This window comes from Odocoileus virginianus, chromosome 18 (assembly GCF_023699985.2).
Source record: "Odocoileus virginianus isolate 20LAN1187 ecotype Illinois chromosome 18, Ovbor_1.2, whole genome shotgun sequence".
NCBI classification, from domain to species: domain Eukaryota; kingdom Metazoa; phylum Chordata; class Mammalia; order Artiodactyla; family Cervidae; genus Odocoileus; species Odocoileus virginianus.
Window position 1 is genome coordinate 22,680,532 of NC_069691.1, and position 10,751 is coordinate 22,691,282.

Sequence of the window (10,751 nt, forward strand, 5' to 3'; positions counted from 1 at the left end):
CCAGCATCTGAGTGTCTCTCTTAAAGGTAGTAGAATTAAGGGAGGAAAAGTATCAGAGGAAAAGACTGAAAAGAGAAGAGGAGACGGAAATGTCTGTTTCTGGTGGCACACCTTCGGAGAAAAACTCTCCTGAGACGGTTTCTGCTCCAAGTTTGAAAACCCAGTTCCTGGAGCAATGGAAATACCAGCAATATCCTGTAATTATGGGAGTGAAATATCCAGTCTCTGTAGGGAGAGGACCAAGACCATGCTGCTTTCTTAGACTAGCATCACTTTAAATGCCTCATTAAATACACAATGTTAGAAATGTACCATTTCTGAGACTGAGCAGCTGAGGGGAGAGTTTAAAAGCAGTATTTCATAGCAGGAGTTTCTGCAAATGCTGTCATCCAATGACTTAAAAGTACACTGGGCCAGAACCTGGGACTTGGAAAATTCCAAGGAATATCTTTCCATCATCACCACCTGTTTTAGGACCAAGTCTTCATGGAAAAGCCCAATTCTCATTTCCACTCCTTGCACCAAGCCTAATGTAGTTTTAAGAACCATGGGCAAAGCCTGCTCTACCAGTGGTGATAAAAATGAGGCTGGGCTGAGCTGGGAGAGGGAAGGCTGGCATGGTTTCTATCCCTGGCTGGTATAACTGCATTCTGATAAATCTCACTGTTAAACAGGTTCTGTAAGGACGCAGGGAAGGTCAAGGGCATGCATGCATTTGGAAGCCAAGCAGAGATTCTTGGAGGCTTCAAAAACTAATTTAAAATATAAAATTCTTATCACAGAAGCCATACTTATTCATCATCAAAATTTAGCATATTAGTTATATCTTTCTACATATATATATATATATATATATATATATATATGTATGTGCTGCTTTTTAACAAAAATGGGATTATTCTACAACATACAAATTTCACTTAACAATATAGTATGGGCAATTTTGTGTATTAACATAAATCTACATCATTTTGGGGGCTTCCCTGATAGCTCAGTTGGTAAAGAATCCGCCTGCAATGCAGGAGACCCTGGTTCGATTCCTGGGTCGGGAAGATCCGCTGGAGAAGGGATAGGCTACTCACTCCAGTATTCTTGGGCTTCCCCTTGGGGCTCAGCTGGTAAAGAATCTGACTGCAATGGGGGAGACCTGGGTTTGATCCCTGGGATTTTGAAGATCCCCTGGAGAAGGGGAAGGCTACCCACTCCAGTATTGTGGCCTGGAGAATTCCATGGACTATATAGTCCATGGGGTCGCAAAGAGTCGGATACGACTGAGTGACTTTCACTTCACTTCACTCACCATGTGTAAAACAGTTAGCTAGCAGGAAGCAGCTGTATAACACAGGGAGCTCAGCTTGGTGGTCTGTGATGACCTAAAGGGGTGGGATGGTGGGGAGCAGGGTGGCTCAGGAGGCAGGGGATATATGTATACTTAAAGCTGATTCATGTTTTGTACAGCAGAAATGAACACAGGATTGTAAAGTAATTTTAACCCAGTTAAATAACACAGGTTATGCTTTCTCAACTCCATCTTTCAAGACAGTGGCAGCAGTGTCTGATCTAGTCAGCAACATGAAGCTCTTTGTCCACACCCAGGAGCTATACACTCTCCAGGTGACTGGCCAAGAGTCGCTCGCCCAGATCAAGGCTCATGTAGCCTTGTCGGAGAATGTCGCTCCAGGAGATCAAGTCCTGCTCCTGACAGGCACATCCCTAGAGGATGACCCCTAGGCCAATGTGGGGTAAAGCTCTGAGCACTCTAGAAGCAGCCGGCCACATGCTTGGAGGTAAAGTTCATGGATCTCTGGCCTGTGCTGGTAAAGTAAGAGGTCAGACTTCCAAGGTGGCCAAACAAGAGAAAAAGAGCACTGGCCGGGCCAAGATTGTACACAGTACAATCAGGGCTTTGTCAAGGTCGCGCCCACCTTTGGCAAGAAGGGCCCCAATGCCAGTTCTTGAGTCTGCTATAATCTCGGCTTTCTCTAATAAAACCATTTAGCACAATAAAAAAAAGGGGGGGGTGTTGAAAACCAAATGAGTTAACTTATACACGTGTGCATGTGCAGAGTGTGTTCATTAAGTGATGGATGTTGTATTTTCTTCTTTATCCCCAAACCAGCAAAGAATTATAGTGCTTTCTCACTTCAGGAGGGGGGCCCATTGACTTGTCCTGGCGGCTGCCCTCTTTGCATAATTGAAGGAGGAGGAGAATGGTGGGGCAGGGGTCCCTGAGGCAGCTAAGGGGAGGGGAGGGGTGATTCATTCACTTTGCTGTTTTGTTGGTGAGTCACGGTGTTTGACTGACCACCTCTGGCCAGGTTTGGAAGGAAGGCAGAAGATAGAATGGCAGAACTCACCTCACAGAGAGGCAAAAGAGAAGAGTTAATGGCTCAGATTCTATAACCAGTTCAGTGGGGTTGGAATCCCTATCTCTAGAAGCCCCAGGTTCGTGCATTTGGCCTTCCTGTGCCTCAGCTTTCCCATCTACTAAAAATAGATGATGATGGTGCTGTAATGATGATGACAGAACCCACCATGCAGGGTTGCCTTAAAGATGAAATGAGTTAACATATATAAAACATTTAGAACTGTGTCTGGTACATGACAAGGGTTCACTCTTACTAGTCACACTGCATGGGATGAATAGAACAGACAGTCTGGGTCCTGAAAGGTGTCCGAGATTGTTTCCCCTGCATCATCACCTGTGCCTGTGGACAGGTGGCAAAGAGCTTCGAATAGAGGCTTGTCCAAGCCCGCAGTCAGCACAGGGAGGTCAGGAACCTTTGATCCTTGACCTTTGTGTTTCTTGTTAAAACCGCACATTTGTACCTACAAGCAAAAGTCTGTCCTGAATCTCAGACTTGGGCTCCTTAATTGCTGCCCCCTCTGTGGAACCCAGGAGTCTGTAGGCTCCCTACCTTGACTGAACAAGAGCTGGAAAAAGGCAGCTAATAGAATCTGCTGAATTACCAAATTACCTGGGGTCATTTTGGGATTGCAGAAAGATCATGGGAAAGACTGGTTACTAGTTTGGTGTTAAAAACCACCAGCTACTAAAGGAATAATCCTGCTTTGGGGGTGGGGTTGCAGCCTCTTGAGCCAGCCAGGTGCAGCATTTCAGGGATGCCAAGTGACCTGAGAACAGGTGCTTTGGAGAGAATTCTATGGCTAGTTCCTGGTGGCTATGTAGCTGTCTGTTAAAGGTTTAGAGCAAACACCAGAGAGAAAAATAAAATTTTTCTATAGGAAAAGATATTCTAATTTAATGAAAAATAATAAAGTATAATATTAGGTTAGTGCAAAAGTAATTGTGGTTTTACATTGTTGAACTTTGCTGTTTGATATTGGAATACATTCTTAAATAAATATGGTTATGTTATACATCATTTTAATGTGTGTTTTTCACTTTATGTCTTTTTCTTTGACTTATTACTTGCTATGTATTTTATATTTATTTTATACTAGGGAAATGATGTTAGACAAAAAGCAAATTAGAGTGATTTTCTTATTTGAGTTCAAAAATGGGTCATTAAACAGCATAGACAACTTGCAAGATCAACAATGAATTTGGCCCAGGAACTGCCAATGAATGTACAGTGCAGTGGTGGTTCATGAAGTTTTGCAAAGGAGACAAGAGCCTTGAAGATGAACAGTGGCTGACCATCAGAAGGTAACAACGACCAACTGAGAGGCTCATTGAAGCTGATCCTCTTACAACCACTCAAAAAGTTGCCAAAGAACTCAACATCAATCATTCTACGGTTGTTCAGCATTTGAAGCAAGTTAGAAAGGTGAGGAAGCTAGTAAGTGGGTGCCTCATGAGCTGATTTCAAATTTTAAAAAATTGTCATTTTGAAGTGTCATCTGCTCTTATTCAATGCAACAACAACAAACCATATCTCAATCAGACTGTGATGTGTGACAAAAAGTGGATTATACAGGATAACTAGTGATGACCGGCTCAGTGGTTGGACAAAGAAGAAGTTCCAAAGCCAGACTTGCCTCAGAAAACGGTCATGGTCACTGTTTGGTGGTGTGCAGCCCGTCTGATCCACTAAAGTTTTCTGAATGCCAGCAAAGTCATTACATCTGAGAAGCATGCTCAGCAAATTGATGAGATACACTGAAAACTGCAATGCCTGCAGCTGGCATTGGTCAACAGAATAGGCCCAATTCTTTACCATGACACCCGAACACTCATTACACAACCAACACTTCAAAAGTTGAATGAATTAGGCTATAAAGTTTTGCCTCATCTGCCATATTCTCCTGACTTCTCACCAACTGACTGCCACTTCTTCAAGCATCTTGACAACTTTTTGCTGGAAAATGTTTCCACAATTAGCAGGAGGCAGAAAATTCTTTCCAGAAGTTCACTGAATTCTGAAGTATGGATTTTTATGCTATAGGAATAAATGAAATTATTTCTCATTGGCAAAAATGTGTTGATTGTAGTGGGCCCTATTTTGATTAAAGATGTGTTTGAGCCTAGTTACAATGATTTAAAATTCACAGCTTGAAACCACAATTACTTTTTCACCAACCTAATACTAGATTTAAAAAGTAAAACATGCTCACCATAGACAATTCAGAAAACAGAAAACATAATGAAGATATAAAGTTATTTTTGTGTGGTCCTTTTTTTGGTTCTTTTTTTTTTTTAAGAAAATCATATTTGCAGTACAGTTCTGAAGTTGTCATCATCATAACCATTCTGAAAGCTATTTTTTTTATTAACTTAAAGCTATGCTAAATGTTATAAAAAGAATTTAAACATAACACCCTGACTCACACTACAGAAATGTGTTACCAGGACTTCCCTGGTGGTCTAGAGGCTAAACGTCTGCCCAACAATGCAGGGGACACGGGCTTAATCCCTGCTCCGGGAAGCTCCCACACGCTGTGGAGCATGGGGTCCATATGCCACAGCTACCAAAGCCCATGTGCCTAGAGCCCATATGCCCCACAACAAGAAGCCACTGCAATGAGAAGCCTGTGCACTGCAATAGAGAGCAGTCCCTGCTCACTGCAACTAGAAAAAGCCTGAGAGTGGCAACGAAGACCCAGCACAGCCAAAAGTAAATATTAAAAAAAAAAAAACTGCATTATCAACATAGATACACATAAGATATATCATGAGCAAAATAAAAATATTTAAGCCTATACATGAAAAGACAGTGAAGAATTTATACATGACTAGAAAAAAGCAGTTAATAGCATTTGTGTGGTTCTTTTTGGCCTTTGACTACAAATCCATAGTAGTATTTGATATAATTGAGATTATAAAGTATATTAAATTTTATATCATGATTTTCACATATTATATTATTAGCACTTTTCCATGTCATTATGTATATTCTTCAAGATAACATTCTTAATAGCTGCAAAGTATCCTAGTACAAGGATGGACCATAATTCTTTTAACCATTATTAGACATTTAGACTATTTCCAATTTTTTTTTTACAGTTATTAACAATGCAACCCTAAGACTTTCATAGTTAAATATGTGTATGTATTTCCAATTATCTCCTGAGGTTAAAATCCTAGAACATGGACTCACTAAGGTTCTACACTCTCCTACCATCAGAGAGAATGCAAAGCTTCCCCTGCAAGGCCCCTTGGAAAGGAAGAGCAGGAGCGGAATGGCTGACACAGATCCAGAAAAATCCTATCAGGACATGGTGCTAAGAGGTAAGGCTCTGGGTGACGACAGGTGTGACCCTCTGGTGTCCATGTAGGGCTGCTCTGTCTAGGCTCTACTTTAGGGGCCTCTGTTCTTTAGGCCCCAGGCTGCTGTATTAGAAATGCATTTCAGATTACTTTAAGCAAAAAGGGAGTCAATTGGAAGAACACTGGAGTATATCTCGGGTAATCAAAAGAAGGGCGTGTAACCCAACCACGGGAAGGGCAGGGACACTGCTGAGCCTCAGAGGAAACAGGGCCCAGGGAGTCAAGTATATCAGCACTTCCCCATCAGGTACCTACTCCCGGACCAACCAGCCAAGCCAGGAGGACAGGCTCTGTAAGAACATGAAAGCTCCTACATATGGGCTTCTCAGAAGATAGGGATGCTACTCCAGGAAGAAGATGAAGGGCAGAGGCTTTTGGGGTTTTTTTTCAAGTTGAGATAACATAATGGATGTGGGACTGCCTGTTATTGGGACCTGTCGTTGTCACAGGCCCTGGACAGGTCTAGGAGTGGGCTATCTTTAGTCAGTTTTTCTCAAGAATTTAGGAAGGAATATTCTCTTTCTTTTGGGCTTGTCTTTCTTTGTTTCTTCCTGCTCTTAGGTGGTGAATCCTTTAGGACCAAGATTAGAAGATGGGCCTTGAGGACAAAGGTGAAGGTGGTCAGTATAGGGATAAGTGTTAGCGCCAAGGTACAAAATGAGCATTGTGGCTCCTAAAAGCTCCAGCCCAGCTTAGTAGGCCTGGAGGGTCCGTGCAGGGGTCTGTGACCAAAAATCAGTACAAAAGCCAAGGCTTGTGTGGAGTGTTCCCAGAGCACACCTCCCTCCTGCAGCAGCAGAAGACTGGGGATGTGGGGGTGAGGAGTCCCGGCCAAATATCTGTCCATTTCTTTTTTTTTTTTTCCCATTTATTTTTATTAGTTGGAGGCTAATTACTTTACATCATTACAGTAGTTTTGGTCATACATTGAAATGAATTAGCCATGGATTTACATGTATTCCCCATCCCAGTCCCCCCTCCCACCTCCCTCTCCACCCGATCCCTCTGGGTCTTCCCAGTGCACCAGGCCCGAGCACTTGTCTCATGTACCCAACCTGGGCTGGTGATCTGTTTCACCCTAGATAATATACATGTTTCAATGCTGTTCTCTTGAAACATCCCACCCTCGCCTTCTCCCAGAGTCCACAAGTCTGTTCTATACATCTGAGTCTCTTTTTCTGTTTTGCATATAGGGTTATCGTTACCATCTTTCTAAAGTCCATATATATGTGTTAGTATACTGTAATGTTCTTTATCTTTCTGGCTTACTTCGCTCTGTATAATGGGCTCCAGTTTCATCCATCTCATTAGAACTGATTCAAATGAATTCTTTTTAATGGCTGAGTAATATTCCATGTGTATATATACCACAGCTTCCTCATCCATTCGTCTGCTGATGGGCATCTGGGTTGCTTCCATGTCCTGGCTATTATAAACAGTGCTGCGATGAACATTGGGGTGCATGTGTCTCTTTCAGATCTGGTTTCCTTGGTGTGTATGCCCAGAAGTGGGATTGCTGGGTCATATGGCAGTTCTATTTCCATCTTTTTAAGAAATCTCCACACTGTTTTCCATAGTGGCTGTACTAATTTGCATTCCCACCAACAGTGTAAGAGGGTTCCCTTTTCTCCACACCCTCTCCAGCACTTATTGCTTGTAGACTTTTGGATAGCAGCCATCCTGACTGGCGTATAACGGTACCTCATTGTGGTTTTGATTTGCATTTCTCTGATAATGAGTGACGTTGAGCATCTTTTCATGTGTTTGTTAGCCATCTGTATGTCTTCCTTGGAGAAATGTCTGTTGAGTTCTTTGGCCCATTTTTGGATTGGGTCATTTATTTTTCTGGAGTTGAGCTGGAGGAGTTGCTTGTATGTTTTTGAGATTAATCCTTTGTCTGTTGCTTCGTTTGCTACTATTTTCTCCCAATCTGAGGGCTGTCTTTTCACCTTGCTTATAGTTTCCTTTGTTGTGCAAAAGCTTTTAAGTTTCATTAGGTCCCATTTGCTTATTTTTGCTTTTATTTCTAAAATTCTGGGATGTGGGTCATAGAGGATCCTGCTGTGATTTATGTCGGAGAGTGTTTTGCCTATGTTCTCCTCTAGGAGTTTTATAGTTTCTGGTCTTATATTTAGATCTTTAATCCATTTTGAGTTTATTTTTGTGTATGGTGTTAGAAAGTGTTCTAGTTTCATTCTTTTACAGGTGGTTGACCAGTTTTCCCAGCACCACTTGTTAAAGAGGTTATCTTTTTTCCATTGTATATCCTTGCCTCCTTTGTCGAAGATAAGGTGTCCATAGGTTCATGGATTTATCTCTGGGCTTTCTATTATGTTCCATTGATCTATATTTCTGTCTTTGTGCCAGTACCATACTGTCTTGATGACTGTGGCTTTGTAGTAGAGTCTGAAGTCAGGCAGATTGATTCCTCCAGTTCCATTCTTCCTTCTCAGGATTACTTTGGCTATTCGAGGTTTTTTGTATTTCCATACAAATTGTGAAATTATTTGTTCTAGTTCTGTGAAAAATACCGTCTCCAGAAAGCAGGAATAGAAGGAACATACCTCAACATAATAAAAGCTATATATGACAAACCCACAGCAAGCATCACCCTCAATGGTGAAAAATTGAAAGCATTTCCCCTGAAATCAGGAACAAGACAAGGGTGCCCACTCTCACCACTACTATTCAACATAGTTTTGGAAATTTTGGCCACAGCAATCAGGGCAGAAAAAGAAGTAAAAGGAATCCAGATATGAAAAGAAGAAGTGAAACTCTCTCTGTTTGCAGATGACATGATCCTCTACATAGAAAACCCTAAAGACTCTACCAGAAAATTACTAGAGCTAATCAATGAATACAGTAAAGTTGCAGGATATAAAATTAACACACAGAAATCTCTTGCATTCCTATACACTAACAATGCAAAAACAGAAAGAGAAATTAAGGAAACAATACCATTGGAAGAATCAATATTGTCAAAATGGCTATACTACCCAAAGCAATCTATAGATTCAATGCAATCCCTGTCCATTTCTTTATGAACAACAGAAAGGGAAGCACATTTTTAGGGCTTTCGAAACATACTACCAAATTACTGTCCTGAAAATCATACCCTGCCTAGAAGCAGCCCAAGAGTCCAACCCCGGGGGGTTCTTGCCAATCCTGGACACAGCACCATCTCAATCAACTACAATTAGCACCCAATGTTCTGCACAGGATAGAGTTTTCCAGAGACCCAATCAATCAAATATAATAATCACCATCATATAATGCCACTGGATAAAACATTGTACTGGTTCCTTCTATGCAAAGTTCTTACATAATTTGGGTATAGCTTTTTTTTTTTTTAAGATAAGAAATTGCTTGGGGACTATTTTCAAATGATATAGAATTCAGAAGGCTTCCCTGGTGGCTCAGTGGTAAAGAATCCATCTGCCAGTGCAACAGACGTGGATCTGATCCAGGAAGATCCCACACGCCACAGAGCAACTAAGCCTGTGCATCACAACTACTGAGCCTGGTCTCTGGTACCCGGAGCCACAGCTACTGAAGCCCGCGCACCGCAACAAGAGAAGTCACCAACTAGACCGTAGCCCCCACTCACCGCAACTAGAGAGAAGCCCATGCAGTAATGAAGGCCCAGCACAGCCAAAACTAAGTAATAAAGTTTAAAATTTTTTTAAAAAATTCAGAAAGATTTCTTCGGGAAACTTTTGTTTTGCTGTGCTTTTTTCTCATGCTGAAGTTTCTGTCTTGATCAACAGGCATTAGTGTTTGGGTGTAGCCTTTCTGTTTTTTCCAGGGATTGGGATCCTTTTTTTCAAAACTGGACAAACATGGATGAACGCTTCATTGTGAGTGCTGCCTGCCAGGGCTTCCTTTAAACAAACATGATGTGATTGGCAATGGGTCATAGGACATGAAAAGCACACACCAATACACAGAGATTGATATTATCTGACATACTTGTTTGCAGTTTCACAATTGGATCAAAGCATGATAGAGTTGGAAGGACCTTCGGAGACCATCGATTCCAAGGTTCTCCACCTAATCTACCCATACTGACAGATGGAGGGAGGGGCTAGAAGTGGCTTGTCTGTGGTTATACATGCAGAATAACTGATCTAAAATAAGGTGTGGGGCATTTCTTGGCAGTCTAGTGGTTAGGACTCCACCTCCTTATCCCCAAACCAGGGTCTGAGTGAAAGGTAAACATGCATGTAAGTAATAATTTAAGTTTTGTATTTCTTATGTCCAAATATTTTAATACACATAGAGAATGACCAGTAAGTCAAGCATAATACGGCCAGGAAAGACCTGTGTGCAAGTATTTTGCAGTTTCAGGACTCCACCTCTTAGTGAGGAGAAGTTAAGCTTGAAGGAGATTTCACTACAGACCAGTGGTTAACATACAAGTGTAACACAGCTCTGACTATGGTATTTGTTAATAATTGTTCTTTGTTAGTGGCTTTTGGCTCAGATTCATTCTGTACCAGGTAAGGTTGCTAAATTCAAGGTCACAAAACTGAGTTCAATGCAATGCTCTACTTCTTTGCTAACTGTGATCTTTGATAATGACCTCCTGAATCTCAGTTTTCTCATCTTTAAAGTTGGGGTAATAATATTGGCCTTATAGGTCAGAAGATAGTGGATTTAAATGTACATAGTGATGGGACTTTCCTGGTGGTCCAGTGGCTAAGATTCCTCCCTCTCAACGCAGGGGGCCTGGTCAGGGGATTAGATCCCCCAAGCTGCATCTAAGACCCAAGCAGTCAATTGAATAGAATGAAAAAAAAATGTGTATAGTCTTGTGACCACCTCACCTCTGCCAAAGACATCCTTTTTCTAATCCCTGGAATCTGTGAATGCTACCTTCTATGGAAAAAGGGCATTTGTAGATGTTATTAGATTAAGGAATTTGAGATGAGAAGATTATCCTGGATTAACGAGGAGAGCCCTAAATATTAATACAATCACAAATATCCTTATAACAGGAGGGCAAAGGGAGATTTGACTA

The 10,751-nt window shown here is 41.5% G+C and overlaps 1 pseudogene; it reads left to right on the forward strand.

Annotated features, from left to right (window-relative positions):
- Positions 1–1,572: 1,572 nt before the first annotated feature.
- LOC110144624 (ubiquitin-like FUBI-ribosomal protein eS30 fusion protein) lies at positions 1,573–1,959 on the forward strand (annotated as a pseudogene).
- The last annotated feature ends 8,792 nt before the right edge of the window (positions 1,960–10,751 follow it).